General features: G+C 40.1%; 1 long non-coding RNA gene across 1 annotated transcript in view; it reads right to left on the reverse strand.

The window, feature by feature from the left end:
- Window positions 1-21,020, reverse strand: part of LOC131481436 (uncharacterized) — a 366,383-nt gene that overhangs the window by 19,831 nt on the left and 325,532 nt on the right. The window contains exon 4 of the long non-coding RNA XR_009246331.1: window positions 10,352-10,438. This is a non-coding gene — a long non-coding RNA (uncharacterized LOC131481436). The remainder of the gene's footprint in view (window positions 1-10,351; window positions 10,439-21,020) is intronic.

Below are 21,020 nucleotides of genomic sequence, written 5' to 3' on the forward strand. Positions count from 1 at the left end.
TAAATGCCTCTAGGGTGTGCTCAGCCCTGTGGTGAAATACAAAATCAATCAATGCAGAGTTCCCTGCCTTCAAGAGAAGGAGAGCTGTGTCTGATGGAATGGCTCAGAGCAACTCCCTACTCGAAGGTGTGTGAGGGATCATGCAAAGCTCCAGTACACAGGACTTTTTACTAAAGAGCTCTCTCTAGTGAATTGCTCTCTGGGATCCAGGTGACAGGGACAGTACCACTGTAGACTCCTCTGGTTCTGTGACTATCCTGGTCCAGCAAGCCCAGGAGGCAGCATCACAGAGCCTTGGATGAGCAGTCAGTTTCCCACGGCTCTAGATCTGTCTCTAAGAAACCATGTTTCAATGGGTAAACCATTTGAACAATCAGAACATGTTTATCATTTAAAAGATATTGGCCATTTGTTCAATTACTATTAATTGGGAATTGCATTACATACTGTGCTGAGAGCGCTCCAACATTATGGGCTCATGAGGAAAACAAATGAGATAATGGACAGGAAACTGGCTTTTGACCTCAAAGGTCCTTTACAATGTGCATCATTTTCAGGCTTATAAGAGACAATGCAGGGCTGTCTGAAGTGGCCTTGGAGTGTCACATCATTTAGTAAGAGAAAAAATTATTCTGGTTCCATCTTTGAGACCTAAAATACAACAAAAAGTTATTGTATTTATGGGACACTTTGATAAAGTTAGAACCATGGAGTCTTATCCCATTGTATTCAAAACATTTATTTTGGAAATAAGTTCATGTTCCCATTCTCAGCTTATAGAAAACATGTGGTTTACAAGGGTCCCTTGTGGTAAGAGCCGGTCCCTTGCTCAGTATTTCTTACATTTTGTGACCTGATAGCTCAGTGGTGAGTACAGCACTCAGCAGGAGGAAGGCTGAGCAGGGTGGGGAGGATGGTGCCATGTGGTCTTAGAGTAGGCTTGAATGGGGAGCTCTTGGGTGAGCGCTGCACAAAAGCACTGAGGGCTGAAGAAGAAAGCATAGCAATTAGGAAAATAAAAGTTCATCCTTGCTGCTGATGAACAGCCAGCTATTGGTGCGGCCAAAAACACAGTAGTTATCCCGGGGGAATCTGGATGGGAAGATTCATGGTTGGCCTCTGTTTTCCAAAGCCTACACTGTCCTGGAGCCCAGGAGAGTCTGTGTTATGTGCTTTGTTTCTTTGCTTCCCATTCCCCAGCCTTGTTAACACTATGTTCTTGTTTCTGATGTGATTCGAACTGAGCTGGGTCCTTGGATTGTGTGCCTGAGCTGGCTCTGCCCTTATGGGAGAGTGTGTGTGTGTGTGTGTGCGTGTGTGTGTGTGTGTATGTGCACGCGCACGCATGCATGTGTGAGTAGCAAATTCTCCACGTGGAATCACTATTTCTGTAGTTCACAACGATTGACTTCAGGAGCTATACACTCAAGCTGCTGGCTTTCAGTCTTGGCACTGCTGACATTTTTGGCTGGAATAGTTGTTAGAAGTTCTCTTGTGCACCATAAGATGCTTAGGTTTAGTAGCATCTTTGGCCTACGACCCCCTAGATGCTAGTGTCACTTTCGCTCAATTTGTAACAAGCAAAAAGTACCTCCTGACCTTGCCTTTAAAAGCCTCAATTTCCCTGCTAAGCCAGTTTCCTTAAATACATCCAAGAACAGCACTTTCTAATGTTCTAGTTTTAACATCTTTCCCCTGAACAGACCAACTCCAAATTCTTTAGTGCTCCTGATCTACATGTAATAATTCCTCGAGATACTCATGTATAATCACAAATCTCACACATATTAAACAAGCACCAAGTGAAAGTGTCCACAATGCAATGATCTATTGCCGGCCCTCAAGACCTTCCCAGACTTCTCTTTTCAGACCTCTGAGTGGTACTTTATCTTGACCATGAAGTTCAGCAATTAAAGTAACTTAAAAAGATCTATCAAGAGCAGAAGCACAGCTCAGATGCGTGAGAGACATTGCATGTTAGCGCTTTGCACGCTGAACTTCCCAGCTGAATCTAATGGGTGGTGTCTGAATAGGAGTTGGGGACGAGGAGGTGATTCCTAGCGACACTAGGTTGCTGACCACTCTGAAGAGAAGAATAGCTGAAGAGTTTCCTCCGCCGACCTCCCACAGTCCCTTTCCAGGATAGAGGAAACGAACTCTTCAAGCTGGCTACAAACTACACTACGGTGGGTCTTGAGGTCAAAATCTGATACAGAAGAGGAAGTACTGATCCAGGGTTTTCTTTGCACACCTCATTCTTTGGATAAAGGCCTATTGCACTTTGTACAGATCTGCTCTAAGATCATGTGTGCACCAAAGAACTTTTGTTCGTGAAGTATGTCAATGGTAAGCAATTCAACAAAGAGAAAGGATGATAGGCAGATCTATAGCTGGACATAGAAATAGACACACACAGAAGCCAGCACACAAATTGCCAGTCTCTCCTTGAGCAACTGTGAGAAGTACCAGCTGTTGGCTGACTCCCCCATGCTATGTAGGTCAGAGGGATATGAGAACCCAACTACACACAAAAAATCATAACAAAATGTATCCTTAGTTGGTCCTAAGGAGTTATATAAAGCTTCCCTAATTGAACACATCAGAGGAGATTTTGAACTTCTTGCATGAAAACAACTTATCGTTCCTGGTGATAGCACCATTTACAATGAGGTTTTACTCTAAGTGCTCAAGAATAATAGAGGCAGTATTTTTTAAATAAATGTGTTGCAACACGCAGGCTGTGTTTTCAAAAGCATCATCCGCTCCTCTTTTAGAAAGGCAGGTTGCTGCTCTGCTGGAAAAGTGAGATTGGCTCTCATGATATTTTTTTTTTTTTCAATAAACCATGCCTGCGAGGTTTTTTTTTTTTTTTTTTTTTTTTTTTGGCACTTGAATGATATATGTGTAAAGAAAAAAAAAGTTTCCTTTATAGCAGCACACACATACAAAAATTCTCTTACCCAGAATATGCTCTTCCACTGAAGTCACCTTTGTTAGTTCGATTGTTTTGTTATGTTTGCGAATTGAATTTTTTCACTTCTGACTCTTCTAAAAATTTGCTGAACTGGGACAGTTTATCACCTTTAACCTCATCTAGATATTTCAAATCAACAGGGAGATGATCGTTTGGTGACACCTCTGTGTAAGGCTAAAACAAGCATCACAAAATCTGTGAACTAACATTTTCATTCTCAGAATGAAGTAGATATCTATGAAATCAATCTAAAATTGGATATTTCAGTATAATTAGTTTAATAAAGATATTATAATTTTCTCTGGCTAATCATTTTACCACAGTTTAATATCCATTATCATAGGAACCCTAGCACATCTAAATTTTTTTTTTAAGATTTGTTTATTTTATTACAAAGTCAGATATACAGAGAGGAGGAGAGACAGAGAGGAAGATCTTCCATCCGATGATTCACTCCCCAAGTGAACCGCAACGGCCGGTGCACGCCAATCCGATGCCGGGAACCTGGAACCTCTTCCAGGTCTCCCACGCGGGTGCAGGGTCCCAATGCACTGGGTCGTCCTCGACTGCTTTCCCAGGCCACAAGCAGGGAGCTGGATGGGAAGTGGAGCTGCCGGGATTAGAACCAGCGCCCATATGGGATCCCAGGGCGTTCAAGGTGAGGACTTTCGCCACTAGGCCACGCCGCTGGGCCCACATCTAAATTTTTTAAGTAAGGAACTTTGCTAAAATTGGCGGGGATAGCTATGAAACTGTACTTTAAGCTTATAATATTCCACATTGTTAAATCGATTTTTCTTAGGGGACACTGAAAAGTTTATTGAGGTACTATTGGATTGGGAACCACAAATTTCCATGGGATATTCCTGAGGGGGACTGCTGGGAACAGACTGGCCTATGCAGATCCCTGAGCTCACTTGTCACAATACTACTTATATGGTCATGCTCGCAAAGCAAGAAACTAATCAGCTAATGGAAAACCCTGTCTCAGAAACAGCTTCCTAATTATAAAGAATTTCAACAAGTTGTCACAAGACTTTTGCTCTAATCAAGTTCTATCTGCAGTATACACAGCTTATGAGTGGGGTTGGGGGAAGACTTACTAATATGAGGAAACAACAATGTCATAGAAAAAGGAATTATAATTAAGTGTATTTGTCTGCAAAAGGTTTGAAATACATGCATAGGTTTTTCATAATACACATTTCCATGAACTTTTGAAGACCCCTCACACAGGCTAAAATCCAAAATTGCCTGGGTCAAAAATTTCTGAGTTGCTGCCTTCATGTGAAGCTAAGAATATCAGTCTTCTTTATTGGATGCCATCTCTGAACTGTTAGAATAGATACTACCTACTATCTTATTTCCTAGGAAAGTGGCTCATTTATTCATGTATTCCACACACACTTGACGTGTAGTATTCTGCCAGCGTCAGGGAGAGAGCAGTAAACAGAATTATCACAGTCTTTTGAGGAGTAGGGTTTTGTGATGCTAGACTTAGAAGCTTAGCTTTTTTGCTATCCATTCAAACCTGCCTGTTCATCAGGCTTATTTACTTCTGGTGATCTTCTATAAAAAAGAACTTTCTATTCAGAGCCTAACAAGAAAGATGACTTTGAGAGAACACTGGCAATTGGCTACATTTCCTGGAGGTAAAATTTTCCACATTTATTGCACTTCCCTTAATCTTCTCACTGCAATGCGATCAGGGAGGTGGAATATGGCTTGTTGAAACTGTGGCTGCTCCATTGAAAAAGATCATGGCTCTGACTTTTTCCATCTTTCTTCCACTGACCAAGTTTAGAAATGCACACTTGCTCAATCAGTAAATGAGATACAATATAGAAGCATTGACAATATCCATACCCTGCCTAAAAGGTCTTAGAAATACATACTCAAGATAAAAACTGGTCAAAATATCGTACTCTTGGTAACTAACAATCCCACAAAATAATAATGATAGGTACAATATACTTCTCTCTCTCTCTCTCAAAACCATACATGTATATGTATGTATGTATGTATCTATATATATATGTAAACTTCATCTTCATATAATATTCCACATGGTTATTACTATTCTTGTTATACATATTAATACATGAAATGTAGAGATATGAATTAACATTTCCACATTGCTTTAATACAAACATGACAGAGACAGGAGGCTAGCACTGTGGTGCAGTGGATTAAACTGACACCTGCAATGTTTATGTCCTATACCTGGACACAGGTTTCAGTCTCAGCTGCTCTAGTTCTGATAAGCTTCCTGTTAGCGTGTCTGGGGAAGAAGCAGCAGACGGTCTAAGTGACTATCCATACAAAACCTCTTCTATCCATGCAAAAACTCTGATGGATTCTGGACTCCCGGCTTTGGCCTGGCCAAGTCCTTGGTTGTGGCAGCTATCCAAAGGACAGAAGAACTCTCATCCCTTCTCTCTCCCTCTCTTGTTCTCTCTCTCTCTTCCTCTCTTGTTCTCTCTCTCTCTCTCTCTTCCTCTCTGTCCCTATACCATTCAAATAAGAAAGTGACAGACTAAAATTGAAACTTTGCCAATTTTAAGTCACATGCCATCTTTATTATATCAAATGAAATCCCATATGACAGTGTATTAATTTATTACTGATGGGGAAAGTAAAGATAGAAAGGCACCCATGCAGTAAAAAAAAAATCTGTACCTGTGACCGCTCACAGAAATATCTTCTCTGATTTTGATGTAAATAAGCTTTGTTTTTTTGTTTTTTTTGGTTTTAGTCATCTTACTGAAGCAGCTGTTCTCTGTTTTTAGCAATTTAAAGCATGAATTTGAAAGCACTGTCAGTGAGTTGAATATCTACAGTACAACGTATTGCTTAGTCTCAGACAACAGATAGATGGAGCGATAGCTGACATTTCCACAGGGCTCTTTCTCTTGCCATGGTATGGAAGACACTCAGAATTCTGAGAGGCCAACTGGCTTTGGGGGCAGAAGAAACTCTTGTCTTAGTTGACATGCAAGTAGCCCTTGTTCTCCACGGTTGTAAGCCTGGCTCTACGGGAATCATGGCCAAACACCAGACTTCACACCTGTGTAGCAACTGCTTATCCTATCACATGTAGCTGCATTCCAGGCCAGGTATAAGAACAATTACATTGGCAGACTTTAATACTCTGAGGTCCAAAGCTTTATATTGAATCACACACTGGACTAAAATAACAAGCATCAGAATGGTGCTGTAATATGTAAATATGTATTTTATTATATGGGGCTTATATATAAATATATGATAGGTTATATGTTAATCTAACATATATAAACAGAATGAGAGCGAGATCTTCTATCTTCTGGTTCATTTCCCAGATGTCTGCAAAAATCAGTGCTGGGCCATGCTGAAGCTAAAAACCCAGAACAATATCCTTGTCTCCCATGTGGTTGGCAAGGACCCAAAGTACTTGAGCCATCACCTGCTGCATCCCAAACTGTGCATTAGCAGGAAGCTGCATTGGAAGTAGAGCCAGGACTCCAATCCAGTTGCTGTAATAAAAGATGCAGGCATCCCATGTGGCACTTTAATCACTGCACTTAATGCCCATCCCAGAACATTGTTTTTTATTTATCATGTTTGAAATGAGTCTGGAAACGAACTGCTTGCATTAAATAGTTTTCTGTTATTTGTTCGCCATTCTGAACCCTTGATCCATCTTGCTTCCTTATAACTTCCCAATACAGAGTAAACTGTCAATTAAAATTCACAATTACAAACCAATAGCTTAAGGGAAAACTTATCTGTACTTTGGCCTGGTTTGCCTTCCCTCCCAGGCAGAATAGTTAAGCAAGAAGATTTGTTTATTCCCTTAGATTATATTTTTTAATTGAGGCCAAATGTCACTGTAGTTTGAAGACAGAAAACAAATAGTGACACCACACCCAGAAAACCCCAGCTACAGAGTGAGGAGCAAGTGACGACCTCAAGGTAGCAGTGACTGCCTGGAAACATGTTACTCCAGCCCCTGTGAAGTCAGCCTGGAAACTTCACAAAGCTTCAGTCTTTCCCCTGTGTCTCAGGCTGCACCAGAGATACTGGACTACCTACCCTTCCCATGCCCCAATTCAGAGATAGCCCTGCTAGTTCAGGAGAAAGGGACTCCGAAGCAGAGTGAAGAATGACCGATGTAAAACGCTCACTTTGCCGGTGCAGTAACCACTGTGTTAGCATCCAAATGAGAAGTAAAATCTGATTTCTGTTCTACAAGACAACCAACAGAATCATTGATGTGCCACGCAACATATTCTGACATTGCTAATTTAGGCCACTTCTGTCATCTCAGCCAAGTCTTTGATGAACTGCCCAATAGTTGAGGCCAGAAGGGACTGTACAGGTTGAGTGTGTGTTCACTCTTCCAGTTTGGCCAATTCAGCAAGAGAGAAGTAACAACATTTTTACTCAAATCAAAGGTTTTCCAATTTTGTGTTCAATTTTTATACAGGCTTGCAAAATGGTGGGGCTTATTGACGATAAATGATAGCTTTGGCTTACCTGTGGTTTCCAATAATTTATGACATTCCCTTTTTCCATTTTAAAGAAAGACCACATAACATTTTATATGTTTTCCACTCGCTTGAATGGAAATATGGATGCTTTCTTAGCTTCAGCAGGATTCTGTACATGGAAGTTGTATGGTACCTGGTTTTCAGGGTAAGCTTTGCATATTATTTTGTAATTTTTAAATTTAGACAATATTCCTGAGTAATTCTTATATTACATTAAAATATCTGGGTAACCTTAGAAATTATCATGTGCATTTGCAATCAAACTGAAAAAATAATAGCAAAAGCATATGCACTCAAATTGTATATACTCTGTATAGTTTAAACCAGAAAAGGAAAACTGTGGAAATATTGCTAAACAGTACAGTTTGGAAAAACTCTTTCCAAGTTCTGTTTCAATTGTTTGTTTTTTTTTTTCTTTTTGAACTTGTCCTAGGTTTGAAAGTATGTAGTTGTTCTGACAGATTTAGCAAGAGTTTGGGTATATATGGGTGATCACTTCTATCTCCTCATCAAGATATATGTGTCTGTGTGTGTTTTTAAGGCAGGAAAGTACCTATGTCATAGGCTCCATCTCACATGAAAAGTTATCCTTCACTGTACATTTTAGAAGAACATTAAAACATTCACGTTATGTATTAGCTATTACAGACTAAGTGTCTGTCCCAGATAGCCTCCTGACATAAGAGGTTTTCGTGAATTGGCAAGAGAAGATTTTGAACAGAGGATATATAAAAGACAAGGAGAGGCTCATATGTTTTATTACAGTGGCATTCACAGAGAGTGATTTTTCTAAGGTGAAATACTGGCGACCACAAGGAATCCCATCGACAATGCATTTTATAGAACCAAGTATTGCTTCCACACTGCATATTGGGTTATATTTTTATAGCAGAAAACAGGTGATTACATTTCAACTTAGAGTACCCAAAATTAGGAGCAGGGCTCCCATTAGTAATAAGAGAAATTGTGCACCTAATTCCCGAAGTACTCCAATAATAATTTATCCAACAAATCTAATTGATTTGAAAAAATATTCTAAAACCACATAGGTAAAGTTTCTCACAGTGTGTGCCTTTGTCATGATTCATATTTGAATGCAGAAAGAAGTGAGGAGGAGGATTTGAGAAAAATATCAGCAAAACAATTTAGATAAATCACTTCTTTTCCAGACTACCTATATTGCAGCGGTGTTTCTAGGGTCTTCATTTCCATAGACTGTGCATACACTATCATGTTACAATTCTCAGAGAGGATCTTAAAGGGACAGTCACTAAGGGTCAATTAAATTAAAATTTTAAAATGAGGGTCAATTTTTAAAATCTACTTTGTATTAATTGCTACATCATAACAGAAAAAATTTCCCATCATTGCCCAAATTGAGATTAAGGGGAAAAAGACACAGGCATGTAGGAGATGGCATGTGAGAGCGCCCTTCATCTGAGAGCTTTGTTTTAGTTGTGATTAATTACTCACTGAGTCTGCAAGGATGCCTGTGTTTGCACACTGGACCACTTATTAAAGGACTCTCATCAGTTTTCTCTGAGATGTCCTTAAGGGAAAAGTAAAAATCAGTGCCTGAGAGGGATATTAAAAGAAAACAACAGTGGTTGCTTCTATTTTATGTAACAATGGAAACACAGATTATTTAAAAAAAAAAACAAACTCATTGTGTTCTTTTTCCCTTCTGCACATCAAAAAAACACAAAAGGCAGTTTCTTCAAATTCTGAGTTTGTGCTGACATCAAACACAGAGACAAAGCTTATTTCAAATATAAAATTAATTCAAACGTAGTCACCTAAACATAAAACAGTATGGGTGACAAAATCGCCAACTCTTATTACTGACTGTAAACATGTAGGAATGCCCCCTAAACTTCTGTGATGATATGGTTTTTTTTTCTTCAACAGTAGATCGTCTTTGAACAAGCAGCAACATAAAGAAATATACTCAAATAACTCAATTCCAATGATGTAAAAATATTACCATCTCTTTATACCAGTATCTTATCATTACCTTGTAATTCAGAAGGGCTATAGCTTCATGGGGACATTCTGTTGAATTTTTGTATTATAAGAGGAAACAAACAATAAATCAAGAGAGGACAAGGAAACTCTAAGATCAACTCATGAAGTCCAGAGATTAAGGGACATTTCTAATAATTTGCTCTGGGAAACTGGATCTTCAAGTCATACCACCAATACCCCTACTCTGAGCAGAACACTTGTTAGATTGTCTGTTGTAAATACTTTTGTGGCTTCCTGGTAGAAGACACTTTCCATTTTGTGAAAACCCCTCAGAATATGGTTTTAAATTAATCACTAGGTTCAAAAGCTTTCAATTACTAGACCATGGTTGCCATTGAGAAAACGCACTGAGCTATATCAAGGAGAGGAATAAAAGAACCAGGTACAAATCTAATTCTCTAAGGTTGCCATGTAAGTGCCGCTGGAAAGGGATGAAGACTTCTTCAGAGCAAGAGGGTTCCAAACAAATCACTCCCAAGGTGGGAGAAAACACACACTCTATAATCCATTGTGCATGGCCTACTTTATCCTGCTAGAAAATTCTCCCGAGCTGAAGAGCAGAGAATGTCCCCATTCATCTAATTCTCTAGGAAAAAAAGAGTCTGTGGAAAAGCTATGGCTTTCACATGATCAGAAACAGTATGAAAATCAGATCAATTCTTCTTCTCACAATCATTTACCTACAGCTAATTGTTGAAGCTGAATTGTATAAGCAATGGCCACCACCAACAGCTCAGTGAAAGTGACTTACTTTGTCAAAACAAACAAACTGTGCATTTTAAGAAACCTCAGTGTCCAGAAACATTTTACCCTCTAGGACCTACCTTTGCTTCTTCTTTAAAGGGGTCCTTTGTTCCCTTGCTTGCACTCAAGTTTCCAACCACGTTGTCTTAGAAGAGTGGGAAATCTAGGATAAAATGAATAAAATACGTTAACAGGAACAAAATTCGATCAGTTGTTTCAAATGAACAACTCTAGTTTTGAAATTGCTTAATAATCAAGGGACACATTATTACAAGGTTACTGCTGATTTATAGCAATTAAACAGAAAAGGTTATTAATAATCTTAGCAAGAGTACTTGTAGGCTACCCGAGCCAAGTATTAAACTAAAATTTGTTGATGTAGAATCCTTTCACATATTTGACTAGAGGTTTAAAAGAAATATAGTTTATCTGTACAAAAAGTAAAAAGTGAATGAGTTTATATAAGAGCTGCTATCAATCAATCCTATTTAAAGCCATTTTATCCCACTCCTTGCTGCTAATTCCAAAGCTCCAATAAAGGAATTTGACCAAGGATGGGAGATTTATTTTACTACAGTGCTTTCCCAGAGACCAGTATTACACTCATACAGTAAGAATTTACAAATATTTGTTTCTCATAATGTTTAGGAAACAAAACAAAACAAAACAAGAGTTCTCTGATTTTGTAGGTCACACAGTCAGTTTACATCACAATTACAGCTGAGATAAGTAGAATCCCTGAGTTCTGTATTTTTAGCATTCCTGTTTATTTATTTATTTTATTGTTATTGCAAAGTCAGATATACAGAGAGAATGAGAGCCAGAGGAAGATCTTCCATCCGCTGATTCACTCCCCAAGTAGCTGCAACGGCTGCAGCTGAGCCAATCCGAAGCCAGGAGCCAGGAGCTTCTTCTGGGTTTCCCACATAGGTGCAGGCTTCCAAGACCATGGGCCGTCCTTGACTGCTTTGCCAGGCCACAAGCAGGGAGCTGGATGGGAATTGGGGCCAAAACTAATAACCAAAACTAACACAAGAACAAACAGCAAGCATGGGAGCTGGCATAATGGCTCAACTGGCGAATCCTCCATCTCTAAGCACAGCTTCCTATATGGGTGCCAGTTCACATACTGGCCGCTTTACTTCCCATCCAGCTTCCTGCTTCTGGCCTGGGAAAGCAGTGATGGTCAAATCCTCAAATTCTATGTGTGTACCCAGAGGAAGCCCCTGGCTGAAGCAGACTGGATAGGCCATTAAGATGAGGGGTGATAAAACACTGCAGTTGTAAATGAGGCCAGATTTTATTTTTTTTCAAGAAGGAAGGAGAACATTATTATTTTTCAGATCAAAAGGCATGAAACTGATAACTTGAGAGATTACAAAATGAAGAAAAGGACTAGAGAGACTTATTGGGTTAGGTTTAAAAATAAATGCAGTGAGGTAGATGTTTGACCTATCAGTTTAGATTCCAATAGGGCACTTGCATCCCATTATGGAGTGCTGGGGTTCTAGTTCTGCCTCTTTTCCCAACTCCAGCTTCCTGCTAGTGATTACTGCAGAAGGAAGCAAGTGATGATTCAAGTAGTTGGGTCCCTAGCATTCACATGTGATATGTGGATTAAGTTCCTGGCTTCTGGCTTTAGCCTAGTCCAGTCTGGCTATTATTACCACTTTAGAGTGAAATATCAAATGAATACTCTGTCTGTCCTCTCTCTGCTTTTCAAGTATATAATACATACATACATGTTTAGCAAATACAAATGAACAGTTGAATTCAAGGAGAAGGAAGACAAAGTAGAACAGGTTCTCCTGCTCTAGGCAGCTGCCTAGGTTGCCTTGTACCTAGGCATGTCTGGGGCAGGTCAAGGCACCCACCCATGTGGGAGACATGGGCAAAGCTAGTAGCATTTCCCACCTCCCATTGGTACTCCTGAGAGCTGGGCCTGAGGGCATGCCTGGCTGGACTGGGCTGCAGTACTCACTGGTGTCAGGGAAAGGGCCGTGGTGGGCAGGGCGACATCACTCACCAGAACTCAAGAGAACCAGATTTGGGAGCAGATTCTGTAGAGGATTTACAGATTCACTTCTGTGGGACTACAGCACCAAGTGATTGAATGAGAACTAGGGATGGGCACAGGCTGAGCAAGGCTGGATTGAGGAAGTCAGGGCTGAGAGGAGGCAGTGCTGAGCAGATTGCTGAGCAGTATGCTGCACCTGCCAACACATGCAAAGCCTGGGACAGAGGGCAGACCATGCCAAGCAGGTCCACAGCACCAGGCTGGAAGCTGGCTGATAGGGGAACTTTGGGAACTCCACTTCTAGGCCTCAACTCTTCTGATGAGAACAAGAGTTGGGGACAGGCAGGGCAAGGTTGGGCTGTTGCAACTGTTGGCCTGGGTTGGGACAGTTTGCAGCTCTGGCATGAAGGACAGCCAGGACATGGTGCAGGCCAGGCTGGTTTGTTCCACAGCACCTGCCAGTTCAGATTAGAACCTGTGTTGGCGGTAGTCTGGGTTAAGTTAGGCTGCTGCATCCACCAATGAGAGCTGGAATTAGAGGCAGGCTGGGCTGAGCCAGGCTGCAGTACCTGCTAGTCTGTTGAGACAGGGGTCAAGCCATGTCATATTGGGCTGCAGCATCCATGGCATACAAAAGACCCAGGACTGAGAGCGGGCCTGCTAGGGCACTGCTTCCACTGGCAGAGTGACCAGTGGGATTGGGAGCAGGCTGGGCTAGCCTAGGCAACATACCCACTGCTATGTGAGAGACAAAATGGGTACAGGTTGGCCAGGCTAGGCCACAGTATCTGCTAGCAAGTGCCAAGACTGGATGTTAGTCATGTCAAGCTGAGCCGCAGTACACCTGACAGGTGCAAGATGTGGGGCTGGCAGCTGGCCTTGCAGGGAACTATTGGCAATCCTCTACTGGACTCCACCTCCCACTGTTGAGCATGAGGACCAGGGCTAGGGCGGGCCAGGTTGGACAAGGTGGCAGCACCTGGTGGCATATGTGTGGGCTTGGTCTGTAGACAGGTTGGGCTGAACTAAGCTATAGCACCCATGGGTATGCAAAAGAGTTGATTGGGATGCAGCATGAGATAGACCAGGCTGTAGTACATGCTGGCACACGAAAAAAACAGGGGTTGGGGTGGGCCTGCTGGGGGTTATTGGGAGTTGCTGCAACTAGCCCGTGCTACTAACTGGTGTGCATGAAGACCAGGTCTGTGGCAGGCTGGGCTGGGCTAGACCACAGCACTGTTGGTTTGCCTGAAATGGGGATGGTAACAGAACTGACCAGGTACCTGTATTTACCAGCATTGGTTAGTGCAGGTGACAGACTGAACTTTACATTGTACTAGCTAATGCACATAAAACTTGAGTCTGAGATTACCCCAGGGGAACTTTCTTGGAGAAAATCAAAAGCTAAATGGTGTGACCCTGGAGTGCAGGTACTGGGACTGGGCTTCCTCAGTGGCTCATGCCTGTGCAGTGGATAGCACACTCTGATGTACATGAAGGACATGGCTCATGTAGGCCAGTAGAAAATGTGGGGTGCCTCATCAGAGGATGGCAAATAGAACAGGTTGAACCACTATCTTGGTCAAGCTTCGCAGCAAGTGTCTGTGTCTGTGGATGTGTTAAGATGGACTTGATTAGCCAATATACCTTGGGAATATTTTCTCAACACAGAGGCAATGAATCTAGCAACAACTTAGAATTATTCAAGTAACACCTTCAGAACATTCTTCCCTATATCGGAGTCCCTAACATGTCATCAAATAAATATCTCTAACATGTCATCAAGTAACAGTCCCCCATTCTTGCGTGCTGATGTGGTTTGACAGCAGGGAGTGGCTCATCCCCTAAACTCCAGCAGACACAGGAGAAAAAAAAAAACGAAATTTTCGTTCCACCCACCTGCCTCCATTCCTCCACACCTCGGCCCTCCTCACCCTAATCAGAGGCCCACATGAGTGTGGGTCCCTCTGAACTATAGAAATAATATTCAAAATAAAAATTACATTGAAAAAATAACAGGTTTATTCTATTTTCCTAAGTAGGAACATTTTTTTTCCAGATAATGCTGCCTAAGTTATCAAATGAGAAAAATAAAAGGTGATACTAACCCAAGGGAATATAGGCTTTACACAAAAAGGGTAAGGCACACTGAATATACAGAATAGGAAAAAAAGAATTAGTTGACTTTGGAGACTGGGCTGTGTGTTTTAGTTGATTAACTAAGCAATTCTCCATCCTTTGCTTCATTTGGTTGAGGCATTGTGCCAAGCACCAGAAAAAGATTGGATGGGGACATTTAAGATCAAGTGTTTGTGGAGGGGATGGGATTACTCCCTTGTACTTTTCTGTTAATCATACCACCAGCACGTCTCTGTCCTAGGGCCTTTGCTGTGTATGTATCGTGGATAAGTCCATCATTACACCACTATGTATCTTTCAGCATCAGACATATTTGTCTTATGTCTCACATTAATTCATTTGATCTTTTATTTGCTCACACAATGGATACTCAACATAGGATCCTGTGTGTATGTCCTCAATATTTTCATTTTAAAACCTTCATCCCCTTTTAGACTGACTGCTGTGTACCTTAGCATGCTGTTTTGCAACAGAGCTGCTGTTGCACAGCAAATAATCACCATAGATGGACCTAAATGAAGGGAGCTTCCCAAGACATATCAAGGGATGGGGGAGACTAAATGAGCCTCCTGAAATTGGAAATGGTTCCTTGAGCAGGGAGAAGTAATTCAACTCCGGTATGTGGCGATCTATGCTTTTACTAAAAGGAAAAAAACATCATCTTTTAACCAAGAAAATAGGATTCAAACATTTTACAGCATTCATGTTTGAGCCACTGTGCATTGGAAAGAAAGGGGCTGAGGAGGAAACTGTTTAGCATACGATAGTGTAAGACTTCAAATGACTCTTGGAAGCCCAAGATATTTGATGTGTTCCAGGATTTCCATAAAGTTGGAATTGAATTCCTTCTTTTGAAATGTATGTTTTTGTTTCTTGTGGATATTCAAGAAGTTATAGGTCTGTACTGGTCTTGACCCCAAGGCAACCAGAGCTTAACAAATGCTTGTTGAAGCGTGGACCCTACGACAGTAGGGATGAATGATGCTCTTGAAACCCGCAGCTCTCAGGCAACTGTTACCTTTGCTGCAACTTGTCCAACTCAGACGTTTAAGGTGCAGGATTTGAACCCAAACTGCTTGTGAATGAACCCGGCTTCTGCCATGTAATAGTTACAACTGTGTGATTGTCAACAGAAATCCTGAACTCTCCTTGTTTTAATTACTTCCTCTTTAAAACAGTGATGAGCTGATAATTTTCTATCGGTTTTTCACAAAGGTAAAAAGAACTAACATTTGTAAAGTATTTAGGAAAGTGCTGCCTAATTAAAAAAGCGAATGCTACCATTATAATTTATAAAATTGTATCATTAGCTTTGTTCTAAATAGCTTGTCACTTTCAAGAGATTCTTAAAAATTATTTATTTCTCATTTTATACAAATGGAACAGAGACGAAGAGACAGAGCAAGAGCTTTGATCTAATGATTCACTCTCTAAATTCTTGCAACATTCAGGGATGGGGCCAGGCGAAAGTCAGGAGTCTGGAACTGAAACAGGGTCTCCCACAAGGCTGGCAGGGACCCAAGCACTTGACTGCTCATCTGTGGCCTTCCAGGAAGCCCATTAGCAGGAAGCTGAATTGGAAGTGGAAGTGCCAGGACTTAAACCAGGCACTCCCAAATGGCATGCAGGCATCCCAAGGGCTGATTGAATCCACCATGTCAAGCACTCCCAATCCTGTCCTGCAGGAATAGAATCTTGATTAGGAAGTTGAAGCTTTACATTAATGTTTGTCAGTGGGTATGTGAGATCATTTTAATTCCAGGTGAGACTAGTCTTGAGACAATATAGGACAAAAAGTATTACAGATGCTCATTCAACACCAAACAAGGTAAAGAAATAAAAAAAAAAGACTGCTTTTGTTTTCTTGTGTCATTGGGTTTCATCCTTTGTTATGATTAAAATTTTCTCAAATCCTCGGTGTCTTTTTGTGGCGAATATACCTGATACTCCCCACCAAGTTTCAATTTTATCCAGAAACAAAGCACAGTGAGCATAACAATAAAATTCAGATTCTTTCTGTGTAAATTGATTAGCTTAACACCATAGGAAAAAATGTATGCAAACAAAATTTAAATGTGCCTGTGAAAACAAACAAGCAACATTGTTCAAGGAACAAGGCTCCTGAGCCTGAAGGAGCTCACTCCTACGTAAAAAGTGTCGCACTCCGTACAGTGGGTACTAAATAATTTCCTACTAGGAAAATATAACTGATAGGAAAGTTTCATAATGTAATCTAGAAAGGAACCTAATTGTGCACTTACAAAGTATTGAATAAAGAAGCTTGGAAATGGAGGTAGAGTGAGTTAGCTGCAGTGCAATAAATGGGAGTGTAGATGTACAGACTCCGTTATCTTTGTTTTTCCACCCTAATAAAACAGAGGGATGTGTAGCAGACTCGTTATATGAAGCATATAAGATACACGAGAAGTAAACATTTTAGAAGAATAGAGCCAGGCAGTGTGGAGGAAGCTGACAGAAATAACCGTTGCCTGTCAACGCCATTGTAGAGGTGTGTATTGTTGCAGTAGCAGGTTAAGGTGCTACTTGGGAGGTTGGCATCCCATATTAGAATGTTGGTTAGAGCCCATGCTTTTCTGCTTTTCATCCAGAATTCATCCTGAGAAGCAGCAAATGATGACTGAAGTCCGTGGGTCCTTGCTACCTACCTGGGAGACCCAGATGGAGTTCTGGATTCCTGGCTTCATCTGGCCCAGATCTAGGGGATATGGGCATTTAGAGAGTAAACCAGGGCTGGGAAGGTTTCTGTATTTGTATGTGTGTTTTTCAAGCAGCTAAAATAAACATTAAAAAATGTCCCAATGTAAATTGAACTTGTTGCAAAAAATATTAGCAAGATTAACACATTAGTTGGTTAAAGTAGTAGTTAAAAAGTAATTATTTGGGCCCAGTGGGATAGCCTAGTGGCTAGATCCTTGCCTTGTGGATGTCAGGATCCCATATGGACAATGGAGCACATCCTGGCTGCCCCACTTCCCATCCAGTTTCCTTTTTGTGGCCTGGGAAAGCAGTAGAGGATGGCCTAAGCCTTGGAACCCTGCACCACATGGGAGATCCGGAAGAAGCTCCTGACTTTGGATGAGCTCAGCTCCAGCACTGCAGCCACTTGGGGAGTGAACCATCAGATGGAGGATCTTTCTCTCTGTCTCTCCTCTGTGTATATCTTTTAAAAAGTAATTTTTCATTATAGGAAATGAATAATTTTTGCATTAAGTTACCATGTAAGTACTAAAATAACTCCTGAAAAAAGCAAGAATGTAGCTTCTATCAAAACTTTCCAAAATGTGGTCATTTGGGGCTTGCATGCTGCAAATTTGAAACCAAAAGATTGAAATGCCAGGTTCTCTGGAAGTTGTTGGTATTTATTCATTCCTTTGCTCAGCAAATATGATTGTGTGCATTACTGGCCAGTTACTGCCATAGGTTTTTAAACTTTAAACAAAAGCCAAACAAGACACAACCTCTGTTTTTATGCAGTTCAAATTAGCACACTGATATGACTGTTTACATACATCAATGCTAAGTGCTCTAAGACTACAGAGCAGAAGGCTGTGGGAAGGCTCTTTGAGGAAGTGACATTTGTAATGGATATACAGAAGTTGATAGGATTTACCTAAGCCCAACAGAAAAAGAGTGAGAAATGGAGGAGAACCTTCCAGATGGAGAGGATTGTTTACACAGAGGTCTTCTGATGGAAGGCAGAAAGGAGGGTTAGAAGAGCTCAGTTAGGGCCAACACTGGAGCCTCAGAGTCACTGACTTGATGGCATCACAGGAGGTGAGATTGTTAAGAAGGGGCCAGATTTAGCAGTGGTGGGGGCATAGTCAGGAATTTAATTTTTATCCTGAGATTAATGGAAATCTTTGCAGTAGGGATTGCATGATCATGATTCAGTTAAAAGGTAAATCTTCCTGACTACAGCTTGGAAAAACAGGATGTTCAACGGGGATCTTTTGAAAAAGCAGAAGAGAAGCAAGGGAACCACAAAGCAAGCTATGCCCATGAGCATAAAGAGTGTCAAAGGATGCGGATGAACCCGAAGAGGAGAGAGCAAGAACAACAGTCAGCAGGCAGATGATGCACACACATCAAATGTTATGCTCATTCTGTGGGCAGTGAGTTCCCAAATTTACATTTCTTTAAAGTCTTTTAAAAAAAAATTTCTACAAAGATTTCAATGTCTTAGAGTTTTGCTAACAAAACAACTTTGATAATAAATCAATTATATCAAGTCTCAACTACTTTAAGTTGTTTTTGAGAATAAAAGTGCCATAAACCATTTTTGTAAGAATAAGACAGAATAAAAATAAATATTGCAGATGTGAGTGAATAGCAAACCATCCAAATCCATCCATTCCACAAAGGTGTTTTAATGCTACTTGGGTTACTCTATTTTAACTTTATTCATTCTCTTATATCCATCTTATTAAATATTTGCTAGATGGATGTTCAAGGATGCTTCCAAAAAAATCTGGAAACATTGAACTAAATTGTTTTGTGCGTAAAGATTTAAAAAAATATATGCATATGATGGGTCTCTGGAAAATTCATGGAAAATGCATTTAATAAAGTCGTGTGGGTTTCCAATTTTTCTAATTCACAAATGCCTTTTAAGCCCATATCCATAAGATTTTGAAGCATCCTCATATTTATTACAGATGTTTTTTAAAAATTCACTTTCTTGTAAGCAAAATGAGTATGAAATAAAATAGTGTTTGATTTAATTAATTATTGTTAAAGGCAAAGTATTTTAGATTCCTAAGAAAACGTTGCTCTTAGAACTTTGAATTATGGATTTTCTTTCTGATAAAAAAAAATCATTCATTTGAATGTTGCCTTTTCCCTAAAAACTATATTTTATTCTCAACATTTTTTGTCATTGTTAACAATTCAATTATAAAACGAAATGTATAATCATGAGTGCATTATTGTAATGTTCTTGTATAGTGGAATAAAATAACTTGACAATACAATAGCCTGAAGAATTAGTCCTCTTGATAGAAAGGGCCTATACTTTAGATCCATATAACTCCATTACCTCTATGGGGTCTGGAATGCTTCTAAATTATTTTATTATCAATATATCATATTCACAAGAATGTGACAACCAATGGGTTACAACTACAATGGGTTTTGGTGCACATGACTTATTAAACTACTACCAATTATATTAATGAGAAAAATAGTTTTTTGATCTTTAAAAATAAGCTTCCTTTGTGTATGGTGTCCACAAAACAGTCCCCTGGCATGAAATGTTGAAAACAAACACAGAAACAAATGAACAGATGTTTTTGCCTGATTCCAGGTAGAGCATGCTGAGATACAATTTTCCTTGTGCAGGCGGCCAGTGATCAGTCACACTCACTTAAACTCTCTGGTGTCATAAACCAGAAGGGGTCAGTCAGAAATTTCTCTCTATGATATAATCTATGTTCAAAATTTATCTGATAGAGTAGCTCTTTCTTGACAAAATTTCAAATGTGTCTGTATCCAAAAGGAAAGGAAAGACCCATAATAATTTTACAGTGTTAACTTAAAAGTAAATGGTTTAAAGTCAGTGTTTACCCTCTAGACATACTCTGAGATTCATCAAGTTTTAACAAATGTAAAAGGTTTAAAAATACATAGCAGTAAGAAAAGCCTCAAGTGTCTTATAACAAAGCTGTTAAATATTTTTATATACCTTCATGATGTATGGAGTGAGTTGCTGTTATGGGTAAGTAGAGATTGGGAAAAAAAGTTTAAAAGAGGAACATTTTCTTACTTAAATAAATGGAAGCCAAGAATAACTTTTATGCCATGCATTAAGTGCCATTTCAAAGCCCCATATAAGCTAAAACAAATAAACCACCCTTCTCATCCTGACCTAGATTACTGCTTAAACAAAGGTACATATTCTTAATTTACATGAAAAGCAATTAGGTTTGCTGCTGACAGTGCTATGAAAAATGCATTTGCCTAAGGCACGCTTTTATATTGGAAAAAGTAAGCTGGAAGGGTATTTTCAGATTCTTTTATCCCCCCTTAGTCACTATCCACTTTGGGCCAGAAATGCTATTTAAATTTTTAGACTATTTGTGCAAAGGATTATTATTACAATTATACATGCTTACAGTGTGCTTAAAAATTATTCTCTGATGCACACTTTGAGCCCAAATTTTGACATTTTCTGATGATGTTTGGTATTTAAGAAATGGCAATACAGTAAATGGCTTTTTCTTTTCTTTCTGCAACCTTTATTTTTCTGATAGATAATACATGCTCTTTTTTTTTTAAGATCTATTTATTTGTATTGCAAAGTCAGATATACAGAGAGGAGGAGACACAAAGAGGAAGATCTTCCATACACTGATTCACTCCCCCAGTGACCACAATGGTCAGAATTGAACTGAGCCAAAGCCAGGAACCAGAGACTTCTCCAGGTCTCCCACGCAGGTGCAGGGTCCCAAGGCTTTGGCCTTCCCAGACTGCTTTCTCAGGCTACAAGCAGGGAGCTGGATGGGAAGCAGGGCTGCTGGGATTAGAACCAGTGCCAATATGGGATCCCAGTGTGTTCAAGGCGAGGATTTTA

Source organism: Ochotona princeps, chromosome 11 (assembly GCF_030435755.1).
Source record: "Ochotona princeps isolate mOchPri1 chromosome 11, mOchPri1.hap1, whole genome shotgun sequence".
Taxonomy (NCBI): domain Eukaryota; kingdom Metazoa; phylum Chordata; class Mammalia; order Lagomorpha; family Ochotonidae; genus Ochotona; species Ochotona princeps.